The sequence below is a fragment of the Carlito syrichta genome, unplaced genomic scaffold (genome assembly GCF_000164805.1).
Source record: "Carlito syrichta isolate Samal-C Ts95f unplaced genomic scaffold, Tarsius_syrichta-2.0.1 Scaffold308124, whole genome shotgun sequence".
In the NCBI taxonomy this organism is placed as follows: Eukaryota; Metazoa; Chordata; class Mammalia; order Primates; family Tarsiidae; genus Carlito; species Carlito syrichta.
The window spans coordinates 353,221-365,453 of NW_007252220.1; positions in this window are offsets into that span (position 1 = coordinate 353,221).

Consider the following 12,233-nt stretch of genomic DNA (forward strand, 5'->3'; position numbering starts at 1 on the left):
TCTGCCACCTCCTCAAATTTTACATGTCCCAAACCAAGCTCATTATCTTCCAGAATCTTCTTCCATAAAAATATGAAACCAGAGTCTTGTGTTCTTTATCTTTATTGGTGACACCATTATCCACTCAGTGTCTCACAATAGAAACCTGGGTTTAGTTATCTAGGGTGGCTTCTCAACCCTTACATCTGATTAGTCACCAAGCCCTATCAATTCTAGTTCCTAAATAGCTCTCCAGTATATCGACTTTTCTCCATTGCTCCTGCCTTTGTTCGGGTCTTTATGTCTCACTATGATTAGTGATATGCCCTCCTACCTTGTCTCCCTGTCTGCAGTTTTCCTTCTCAATGATTGCTTCCATTCAGCAGCCGGAGTGATGGAAAGCCTTCGGAATAGTAGCTGGCAGGTATTCAGTAAAGTTTTGTTGACTGAATGGATGCCCAAATGCTCTGAGGAGTGACATGTAAATCCTGTTCCTATTTATGGCCTCATTTATTCCACTGCATATGAATTCTGGCTAATAAGTGCAAAAGCAGATCTCTTCTGATTCCAAGTTTGAGTGTTCTTTCTACTACACTCCAGCTGCTTCTCTTTCAACCTCGTTTTATGAAAGTCTTAACAATCTTCTGCTTGGGAGCATTTGCATACAGTCCCAATTGTAAGCAAGAGAATAGTCAATTTGACCTCCCTTTCACTTCCCATGAGGAAGTTCTATGATGTTAGACCCACAAGGGAAGGAAGGAGGTAGATTCTGCAAGGTTGAAAGCATGGAAGAATTCAGACCACAATTGCTGCATTCACTAATTCGTTTACTCAACAGACATTTACTTTGTGCCAGGCTCCATGCCAGGCCTTGAGTATGATGGTAAGCTCCACTGTCTTCAGGAGACTTGACAGACAGTGATGGGGACTATTGACATAATGGGAAGCAGAAGGGGATAAGCCTGTACAACATGGCCTTGGTGGAGCATCTTCCATGTCTGGGGAGAATGGTTAAAGAGCTGCTCCAGGGTATGCCCTGGGCTCCTGTAGCATCAGGGCAATGAGAAGTCACAAGATGGTGGGCAGAGAGGGAGTCCTGAGTCTGCAGCAAAACATTATTGCCTTAGCCCCTCACTCTTTGCTCTAACCACCCTTGGAGCAATAATCATCCCACCTCCCTGGGATATGGCCAGGTCAACCTTTCTGACAGTGCCCAAGATGGGTGGCAGCATAAACCTCTCTGGAAAGATGTTATTTTGTAAAATTGAGCAAGCCCACTGAGGGGAAAGTTGCCCAGGATTCTCTTCAGGCTGCGTTTCCCCCATAAATCCCTAGCTCTTCAGTGGCAACTCACTCAGGTGCCCCCAAAAGGAGGGTCTTTTATCCAGAATCCTAGAATTTCTTTGACAGTATTTTAAATGCCACTTTATATACCAGACAATTGCTGCCAACATTGTTGGTGGAGAAGTGTTGGCCACTCACACAGTTGCTGACCTATGAGGGCAAGGGCAGGCAGCAGGGATCAAGGCTGCAAAGCTTAGCAGTGGAGAAATGTCTGCACTGTGACCCTATGCCTTCTACACAAGGGTCTGAACCAGACCCCAGGGCTGGCCTCCTCTGTGCCCCACCCCTCATTCCCTCCCTTTCTGGGCAGGGCTGTACCAGACCAAGAAGACACTGCCCCAGGGGCTCATAATCTGAGCGAGACAGTCCAATTATCTACAATTTATGGAGCTCAATTGGAGTGAGTTCAGAAAAGAGCAACCCGAACAATTAAGGGACCGGAGGGCTCGGCTTCTGGGGCAAGATAAAAGGCAGGAGGTCTGAGGCAGCAGTAGTGGTTTCAGGGAGAGTGGTGACTAAGGGGGAGGGCCGGCACGGATGTCTGGATGTCTGCCAGTGAGGGAGTGTTAAAGGGGGCGAACACCTGTGAGGGAGGGGGTGGAATGAGCGGGAACAAGGTGAGGGATGTGAGCCCCCAGGAAAGGCGGGCAAGAGGCTTAGCACTCAGAACCAGCCTCTGGGAGTCAAGCCATATTGAGCAAGTAGTAAATTTCTGCTTTCTTGGCCCAGGCCCTGGCTTGAGGGAATCCCAGGAAGCCCCAGAAAACAGAACCAGCAAAGGGTAGTGCCTCTGACACAAAGCCTAGACCTGGGACTGTTGAAAGCATGAGACCCATAAAAAGGTCATGTGATGGTGAAAATGGTGGTTTGCTGAGCTGGTTGAGCTCAAAAGTATCCTGGATTGTCTGTTCCAATCCTGCAAAGATCCTACAGAGGAGGAAGTCCCTAATCCAACCCAATTCTTAATTCAGACATTATCTTCAACACTTGAGAGGTGCACTGGTTGGGAGCAGGCCCTGCTTCTGACCAGGTTCTACTTCTGCTAGGCTGTATGACCTTGGGCAAGCCCTTTCCTTTCTCTGGGTCTCTTTCCACCTCTATCAAACAAGGGAAGACCTTTCAACGCAGCTGAATCTTGCCTCTTTTAATGAAACCTTAGTACGTAAGACAGATAAAAAGCAGTGCTTTATTAAAAGAAATATGTCGCCGGGCTCGGTGGCTCAGCCTGTAATCCCGCGCCTTTGGGAGGCTGAGGTGAGTGGATTGCCTGAGCTCGCGGGTTCGAGACCCGCCTGGGCAGCGAGACCTCATCTCTACAATAAATCAAAAAATTAGCCGGGCGTGGTAGCGCATGCCTGTAATTCCGGCTACTTGGAAGGCTGAGGCGGAAGGATCGCCGGAGCCCAGCAGGTCGAGGCTGCGGTGGCCGGGAGCGGCCACTGCACTCCAGTCTGGGCGACCGAGTGAGACTCCAATTCAAAAAAAAAAAGAAAGAAATATGTCCACTGAGTTCAAATTTGTCATTTGCCTTTTTATAAAGTGAATTCATCACTGTTATGGGGATATTTTGATCAAATCAGTGGTTTGAAATCAAAGTACAGCTCTTGGTTGCTGTCTGAAATCTGCCAACACATCCAACCTTTGCAGAACTCCTGAAGCTCCTTTGTGAAGCCCGAGGGCACCACAGAATTCTGGGTGAAAGCCATCGCCTCAGTTATCTCCCCAGATTTCTTCCAACTCAGACTTGTTCAGAATCTAGACTGTATGTCTCCAGGGAGCAGGCACCGTGCCTCCTTTACCTGGTGTCTTTAGTGTCTAGGGACCTTTATACCTGGCCTGGGGCTTTGGACAGAGTAGTTCTTTGTTTTTCTAAAAAAAAAGCTGTAGAGTTGAACTGGGGGGTTTTGGTCAGGTAAAGGAGGTGGGTCTTGGTTGGAAGAGTGCCCATCTCAGACGCAAAGGCTTTGCCCACTTCAGATCCCCCTATCCAGATGACTGGGAGAAGCACTTTTGGAGAAGGAGGAAGGTTTAAGGCCCAGTCTCTGAGTGTACTACTTGTTGCCAAACCTTGTTTTACTTTACCCACAATCCCCAGAAGGCTTCCCTTCTGGGTGCCAAGCAGGCAGCTTGAACAAGGATTTTTTTACGGACTGAGTCGGCCAAACTGACCAGAGTAGCGGAGGTGGCCAGGGCAGGAAGGAGCAGAGTAAATCGGATTTAAGCACACTTGGACATAGAATGATGACTGGGTAAATGACTTTGCAAACCCAGGTTGATTCCTGTGCAGGCTTCCTTGTGATTCGCCTTGTGGGTGATTTCAGGTTGTCTTGGAAGGAACATTGAAGTTAATTTTTTCCTTTGGTATATACTTCTGAATTTATTAAAACAAGATTTTAAAAATTAGATTCATGGTACAAAATTCAAAATAAATATGCAGGTATAAAGTGAAAAATAAGTATGTCTACTTCCTTCCTCAGATACACAATTCCTTTCCCCAGAGGTAGCAATGGTTACCAGTTTCTTGATATATCCTTCCACAGAGATTTTATGTCTATACTATATTCATATATCCTTCCACAGAGATTTTATACAACTATAAGAAAATATATGTGTGTGCTTATATGTCCCATTCCCTCTTCCCACAGAAATGGAAGTATACTGTACACACTGCTCTCCATGTTCTTTTTAATGACCACATAGTATTCCTTTGTATGTATGTGTCAGAATTTATCGAACCAGTCTTCTATTGATGACATTTAAGTTCCTTAAAATTGTTTTTATTACTCATGATGCTGCAATAATTGTTACTGTACATACATAATTTGGCAGAGGTGTGAGTATATCTTACTACAGAGTCCTTGAGCCAGATTTTAAACCCAACTTTAAGGCTGTAGGAGAGAAAGCTCTAGGTCTCATTTTTCCTCCCTTTTCCATCTTTGCTGTTTTTCTTGACCTTCAAATTGGTGTGACTAAGTGCCATTCTGGAACATTAAGGAGAATGCAGACAAATGCTTCCAACTGGCCTGGTAGGGGTCTCTTGAGATACCCCATTGGCTAGTAACTCTTACTTGGTGATATTTCTTGCCCCTTGAACCATTGAAGCAGCAGCTAGGTGACAGACTGGTTTTAAAGGCTATGCAGATAATGAAAAACCCATGAAGCTAGCTGCATGTAAGATGATAAGTGGCAACTAATGCCTGGCTTCAGTGTCAGAAACCAAAAAAGGATTTTGGGGGGTAGGGTTGACGAGGAGAGGGGATACCCCATCTAAAGAGAGCAGAAAAGAGGGCAGATTCAGATCCAGCTGAGAATGGGGGGTCCAGTGCTGTCAAATCTTCTGAATATGTAAAGAGAAGCTAGAAAATTGGGTTTTATGTGAGCTCTCTCCAATTTGTATATAATAATGATAGGAAGAGTAATAATAACATATAGCACTTAATGTGTGTCCAGTACTAAGAGCTTTAGATATAACTCAGTATTCATTGTAACCCTATGAGGTATAGTACTATTTTTTATTTCCATCTTACAGATGAGCAAGATGAAGCACAGAGAGTTTAAGTAATATTCCCAGAGTCATAAAGAACATGTGGCAGAATCAGGCTGCAAACCTAGGCTATGCTCTTAATGACTACACTCTACAACCTCTTATTGAAGCAACATAACTCAAATTTAAACAGTGCATAGATCAACATTGCCAAGTGAAACATCATAACTCTGGAAGCCTCCAGGTGGAAACTTCTACATTAGAGGGGGTTTGGCATGAGGCTGGCTGTCACTCTGATGGTCCTGCATGTCTCAATATTGACTGAGCTTTCCTGCTATCACTCAGACCAAGGCCAGGTGTCAGCATGGTCCAGGAGCCAGGTGAAAGTCCTTCATCTGGTTCAGTCTCACTACCTGCTTTTTCAGCCACTTTTGAGAACAGGGTGAGGGTACAGGGTGAGGGCCAGTTGACCTAGTTTTGGGTCCTCAACAGGTCATGAAACTGTGGACAGAAAGGTGCTGGCACATGTCTTGGAGTTGGAATTCTTGGCTTCTAGTTCTAGCCTTCTTCTCTGTTTTGTTTGTTTGGGGTAGGTGGATCTTTTGGCCTGAGCGCCAGTTTTTCCTCTGTAAGCCCAAAGTAATAATTTCTATGCACAGGGTTATTGTGAGGATCAGCAAGACACAGTGTGTACAAGTGCAGTACAAATGGAAGAGAATATTCTTAGCAGTAGAACTTGTTTGGGGAACAGGAAGCTGTCATTTCCCAGAGAAAGCTAACCTGAGATGGATCCAGGGAAGATGAGCTGTGTCCTCCTCTCATCCTAATCTTCTCTGGGTTATCTCTTTGACCCCAAGAACTTTCAACCACCAGGTCACGAATGCGCCATCTGATCCTGGGCATTGATTCTGGGAATCCAAGGGCCTGGGGAATCTTGAAATTAACCATCAGTGCTTCTTTTGCCAATAAATTTGTCTTTACCAATTTTCCTGATCACTTGTATGCTTTTCCAAGTCAACTTACAGGTTTATGTGCTGGTTTCAACTAGGCTAAGTTCAATATAAGAATCTCCAACTTTTCTTCCTGAAGTTATCTACAGTCTTAGTATCCGTGAATATTAGGCTCCTGAAGAAAACAAAAAACAAAAAACCAATGCAACTGCTCAAAGTGAACCACAACATTGCAGAGAAACCTGGTCATGCATGTCATAAACCACTTTGTGACAGGATGCTATCTGCTTGTTGAGAATAAGTCTCCTGTCCCAGCAGGAGGGTCATGAGGGGATGAGGCAGAGGGGAAGAGGGAACAAGGAGATGGCAGGAGAGAAGGACAGATCTTGGGGACAGGAAGAAAAAGAGAGGAGGCAAGGGAATAAACGCCAAGTGTGCTCCAGTGTTCTAGGGACGGCAGACATTGTGTTCTCTGCATCTCTCCTGTCTTGTGACAATGTGATCATGAGTTAAGGCAGTTCACATAGATGCTTATGAAGTTGTACAGAGCCTCCCACTGTGCTCAGTTCCTATTCTAGTTCCTGTTCTACTAAGGACAAGGAGTAGGCCAGTGGTGAGGTCAGAGTGTGGAAGGCCTAAACACCAGTTTTTATTTTTCCAAGCGTTGGAAGGATGAGGATCAGGAGCAGGATGCCAGTTCAGTGATCCAGTAGGCTCCTGGCCCTGTGCCAGGTGTCTGGACAGCAAGGGCAGAAGGCTGGAGTCTAGAGGCAAGGATGCCAGTTAGGAGGTAATAAGGATCCGGGCAGATAATAGGAATGATGGAAGAGTTAGTTTAGAACATAGGAGATTATGGATATGAGAGAGAGACGGAGAGAGACAGAAACAGAAAGACGAGAGAGAAAGGGGGGACGGGGGATGAATTAGAATGAATGAATGGCTATGGGGCACGTGTGGCAGGAGAGCAGAAAGGGCCAAAGGAGAAGTCCCAGATGACTAATTTCTTGCTCCTGGGACTGGGAGGAAAGGCAGAGCTATTAACATAAACGGTGAATTGGCTCTCGCCCCTCTGCATCAAAAGGCTGCCCTTACAGCCCTGAGCTCCCTTGAGGGCCTGGCTGGACGGGGCGGCCCGGGTCAGGGACTTTGTCTAGTCGCTGGGGTCCAGGAAGGCCTGAGGCCTGAGTGGACAGAAAAGGGAGGGCGCCACCCGGTCCCAGCCCCTCCTGTGTCCTGTCTAGGCCCCCTTCTCTGGCCCGCCTTTGGCCTGACTGGTGGGAAAGCCAAGGGCAGCCAGAAGCGAACGACAGCAGGCCATGGCGGGCCGGGGTGGGGGCGGAGGCGGGGGCGGGGGTGGGAACGGGCCACGACGCAGGGAAGCGCGCGAAGTGAGAGAAGGGAGCCGACTAGGAAAGGCCTGCTCCGCAGGCGCCGACCGACCCCTGCGCCAGGCCGGGTTCAGCCGCTATGCCTCCGCCTCCCTGGCGCCTCCAGCCTGGGTAGGAGGAGCCACAGCGCCACCCAGCGGCCGGTGTTGGGGAACAGCAGTCTGGGCTCTTCATGGCCCCAGGAGAGTGGGGGAGCTAGGTGGAACAGGGCCGCAGAGGGAGGCCTGGAGGAAAATAAGTGCGAAGATGGGCACAGAGTGGTTGATGAACTCTCAAACCAGAACCCCCCTCGTTCACTTCACCCATAAATCCATCCAGTACATGGCACTAGATGAATCTTATTCCAGGCCAGCTGATGATATTCCTCTCAAGTCCAATAATCTTCCGCGGGTCCCAATGGATCACTGTATAAAGCCCAAATCCCCTGGCCTGAACTTCACAGCCTTCTATGTTTTGACCTCAGGCTTATTTATCAAGCTCATCTCTTGCCATCCAGCCCACACATCCTATACCACTCACTCCTGCCCACTTCCACATCCACATCCATTCATTCAGAAAGCACTGGGGCACTGGGGAAATAGTTAATAAAACAGATAAGGTTCTTGCCTACTCACAGCTTACATTCAAATGGAGAGAGGCTATAAACAAGAAAGCCAAAGTATAAACATGATCACTTCAAACAGTTACAAGTGCTAGACTGTATAAAAAGCAGGGTGGTATTATGGAGTATCTGTGGTGAGAAGGGTGCCACTATACCTAGAGTAGGCGGGAGAGGCCTTTCTGAGAGAGTGCTGAGACCTGATCAGAAGGAGTCAGCCTTGCAAAAATCTGAGGGAGGAACATTTCAGGCTGAGGAATGGCATGTACAAAGGTCCTGAGACAGGAACAAGCTCAGCATACCAGCGGAAAAGAAATAAGGCAGGTGGCTGGAGGAGAGTAAGAGGGGTATATTGGGTGAAGATTAAGAGGTAGGCAATGGCAGGTGGTGTAGAGCTCTGTGAGCCATTGTAAGGAGTTTGGATTTTATTCTGAAAAATCCAAACTGAGTAAGATGGAAACTATGGAAGGGCATTAGCAGAGGAGAGGCATGGTCTGGTTTGCATTTTTAAAAGATCACTCTGTGTGTGGGTGCAAGATTGGAAGCATGGGGACCAGTTAGGAGGCCACTGCAGTGGTCCAAGAGAGAGCTAGTTTATGGTGGCCCAGACTAGGTGATGCCAATGGAAGTGGGAGAAATGGTCAGATTCTAGGGGTGTTCTGAATGATTTCTGTTCATGCATATTCTCCCTAACCAACCCAGGAGCTTCTTGAGGGCAGATTCTATGTCTGAGTGATCTCTGCATTCCCATCCTGCACCCCTAAGCAGTTAGCTTCATAGGCGTTCAGTGTTGAGTGAATAGATCTCCATGACATGCAACAGTGAATGTGACAGGAGGTAATGGCAGTAGGACAGAAACTTGGACCTGGGGCAGAAGTTCCAGAACTTTCTAGTTGCTTTAGTGTACTTCTCCCTCTCCCTTTTATCTTCTTTGCCCCTCAGTATCTCCTAAAGGAATCTAGAAATTTTGGGGAAGAAGAAAACACAGGAGTTATGGAGTTGCTCCTCAGTGCTAGCAACTGGGCTCAATGTCTTCACATATATTACTTCATTTGAGTTAATTTATTTATTAATCCTTATAACTACATCTAATCCTATCCCTTCATTTTAGAGATAAGCAGATTAAAAATCCAAAAAGGAAAAGGGGCTTTATAAAGTTAGATAGAAAGGCAAAGTTTTCATAGCGTAAAATAGTCACTATTTTGAGTCCCACATAAGCCTCCTCCTCCCATTTAACACCCTAACACTGTTTATTCACACCCATTACGTTAAGGTCTTTTTCAGTCTCTTGTTAATTGCCAGCATTACACAATACAAATAAATCTCAGGGTGAAACTTCAGGTCTTGAGAAGGATTCAAGGTTTCATGAAGTCAATGCAAGTGATGCTGGAGATCCGTCTCTAATGCCATAAAATCCTTGATAAATGGGGATTTGGCAGAGATAGGCCAGTTATCACAGGCAGAGAAGAAAATTGACCTGGGTAACCACAGGATCAAGGCTTCAAAGAGAATGATTCAACTCTCAACGGATTACAAGAGGTCCTTGGGATAATTGAAGAAGCTCTCTAATTTTGGAAAAACAAAACAAAAACTCTGCTATGACTGTGCTGCAAAAGTCAATATTATGCTCTCATGCACTACGGTCAGGAAAATTACATTATCCCCTAATGCTTGAGTCATTCTTTGTTCATTTTAAGAATTAGTGCATATTTGCAATTATTTACACATTTACACATTTTACACATTTTAAATTAAAACTAAAATATTTTTCACATTTCCAATTTTATTTCTCAAGATGAAGTCCCAATCAAAGCCTTTTCCCTTTTTCTTCTGCTGTACTGTGAAATGTTGGTCCCCATTTCAAGTGGATTCATTGTAAGTGGCTTTTTTCTAGCACCACTTATCCTCAAATAACAAGGACTTCATGTAGCCCCAGACTTCTCTTCACCCAGTGATTGTCAAGCCTGGCTACACATTAGAATCATTTGTGGAGTTTGCTGAACAATACTGAAGCTGGGACCTCCACCCTAGACTAATTAAATCAGACTCTCTGCTGGTGGGGCCAGAACTAAAACTCTTTAGGTGATTCTGATGCACTGCCAGGACTGTGAGCCACTGCCGTGTTTCCTCCTCACCCATGCTGAGACTGGAAGGGATAGGCTGTCTGTAGCCGGACTGACCTGAAGAGAGAGCGCCAGGGCCTGGGCCTGGGCCTGGCTAGAGGGGGGTAGCTCAGAAAGGCAGCTATAGGGTGATGCTAGCTAAGTCTGGCAGTGAAAGGGTAACATATGGCTGGTAGAGCTACTTCCTTGGCAGAGCCATTGTGCCCTTTACTCTTTTAGCACTATGGGGTGTATAGCCCCTCTGCTTTTGTACATAGTAGGTTAGAGTGGAACCTCCAACCCCTCACCTCTCTTCCTATGCCCAAGGCCAAGTGATCCTGGCTCCCTCTTCTTGGACATGTGGTGAGACAAAAACTCTAATGTTATAGTGAGCATATGATAATTGTCGAATGCAGAAAGACACGTTATTTTGTGGATCTATAAAGTGTCTGTTTCCTGCTGTATTGCCAGCACCCAGCACAGTTCTTGATGTCTAGTAATTGCTCAGTAGGTATATTTTGAATGGATGACTAAGTCGATGTTACAGGCAGAATGTAATAAGTACCATGATTAAGGGACAAAGTGTTATTGAAGTATAGAGGAGCAAGAGATTGTTTCCAGTTTGGGAGAGGGGGGAATGTGGAAGTCTCCATAGCAGAAGTGGCATTTGAGCTAGACTTCAAAAACTAGGAAAGATGGAAAGGGGACATTTCAGGCAGAAGAGACAAAGTGAGCAAAGGGTAGGAGATGAGAAAGTGCAGAGCTCATTCAAAGACAGGCCAGTAGGGTGATGGGGCTGGCATGAGTGCATGAATGCCTGTGGGGAAAAATCAGACTGGTAGAATGTGATCAGAAAACAAAGAGCCTTGAATGGCATGCTCAGAGTTTACACTTTGTTCTACAAATAATATGGAGCCATCTGATTTTTAAAAATGTTTTTGAGGGGTGTAATACATTTACTTTAGGATTGATTTAATATGAGAGGGTATCTTATAAATAATTTTATGTAATATAATCATATATTTGACTTTTGCACTTGTAAAGTTTGTAAAATTTAAACTACCTAAAATTATGACAGTCTTCTTCAAGGTTTATATAATGTAAATTAATACATATAACTCTCTGTTTTGTATGCATATTATCTTTTAATATATAATGAAAATATTTAGGTAATAGATATTAAGTTCAACACAGGAAAAAAATATATATATTTGCTTTAGGAAGATTAGCTGTGTCCTTTAGGAAACTCAACCACAGCAGCAGTCCTTTCACAAAATATCTATCAAGTGCTTCTGAAGTGTATGGCACTGTGCTATGTGGAGGATAGATTGGAGCTGGAGTAATCTGAAAAGAGATCAGCTGGTAGGCTATTGCAGGCAAAAGCTATTGAGGATCTGAAGAGGCTTAGTGTGAGTCGGGGTAGAAGAGAAGGGAAAGATTTGACACATTATGGAAGGAGAATGACAGAACTTGGTGACCATTTTAGTTAGGGGTGAAGGAAACAGAAGACTGTGTGACTAATGATAATAATAACAATCAGCATGTGAGTAGCTCCTTTGTGGCAGTTGCTAAGTCAAGTGCTTCATGTACACCACCTAATTGTCACAATAACCCTTGTGATAGATGAAGACACCAAGGCACAAGGAAGTAAAGGAACTTATCCAGAGTAAGAGATGTGGAACTCATGCAGTCTTGCTCCAGACACCATGTCCTAACCTCCATGTTATGCTGCTTCTGGAGAGGGGGAGTCCTAGTGTTTTCTTGGCAAAGTAATTTGGCAGCTCAGTCAGAATGCCAACCTCCTTCCTGACCATGCTCTCTTCTCCCTGTTCATGTGAAAGCAGCAGTAGTGGTAGAGGGCCCTGCCTGGCACCGCTCCAGCAGCTCTCGCTGACTGCCCTTCCTCCTGTGGTGGGAAGATGGGCCTGGTGAAGATGCTGAGAGATGAGGCTGGCAGACTAGAAACGAAGGCTGTAACAAATGTAAGGACTGGTAATTCCCAGGCCATGTGGGCCTGCAGATGTGGTTAGCTCACATGGGGTAGGTTGGTTGGTTTGTTTTTAGACTTGAGTCAACACTTAGGAATTAGGGGGCTTCATGTTAAAATACTGAGTCCTGACATCCCTGAAGAATGAGAAGATCTGGCAACACTGGGCCCACATTCTCGCAAGACAACCCTGGACTTGAGCTGCCCCCATTTGCACATGCCCTGCAGTTCTCACCACTTGCAATGGAGTCTGCATTTTTCCCCAGCCTGGCCCACTTCACTCCTTAAAGTTATCTGCCTAGTCCCTGCAGGTGGTTGGCTTTGTGATTTCTTGTCTAGAATGGCCTACCTCAGAGTTTACTCTTTTTTTCTGGGTTTTGAGCTCATGGCGGGGGGGGGGG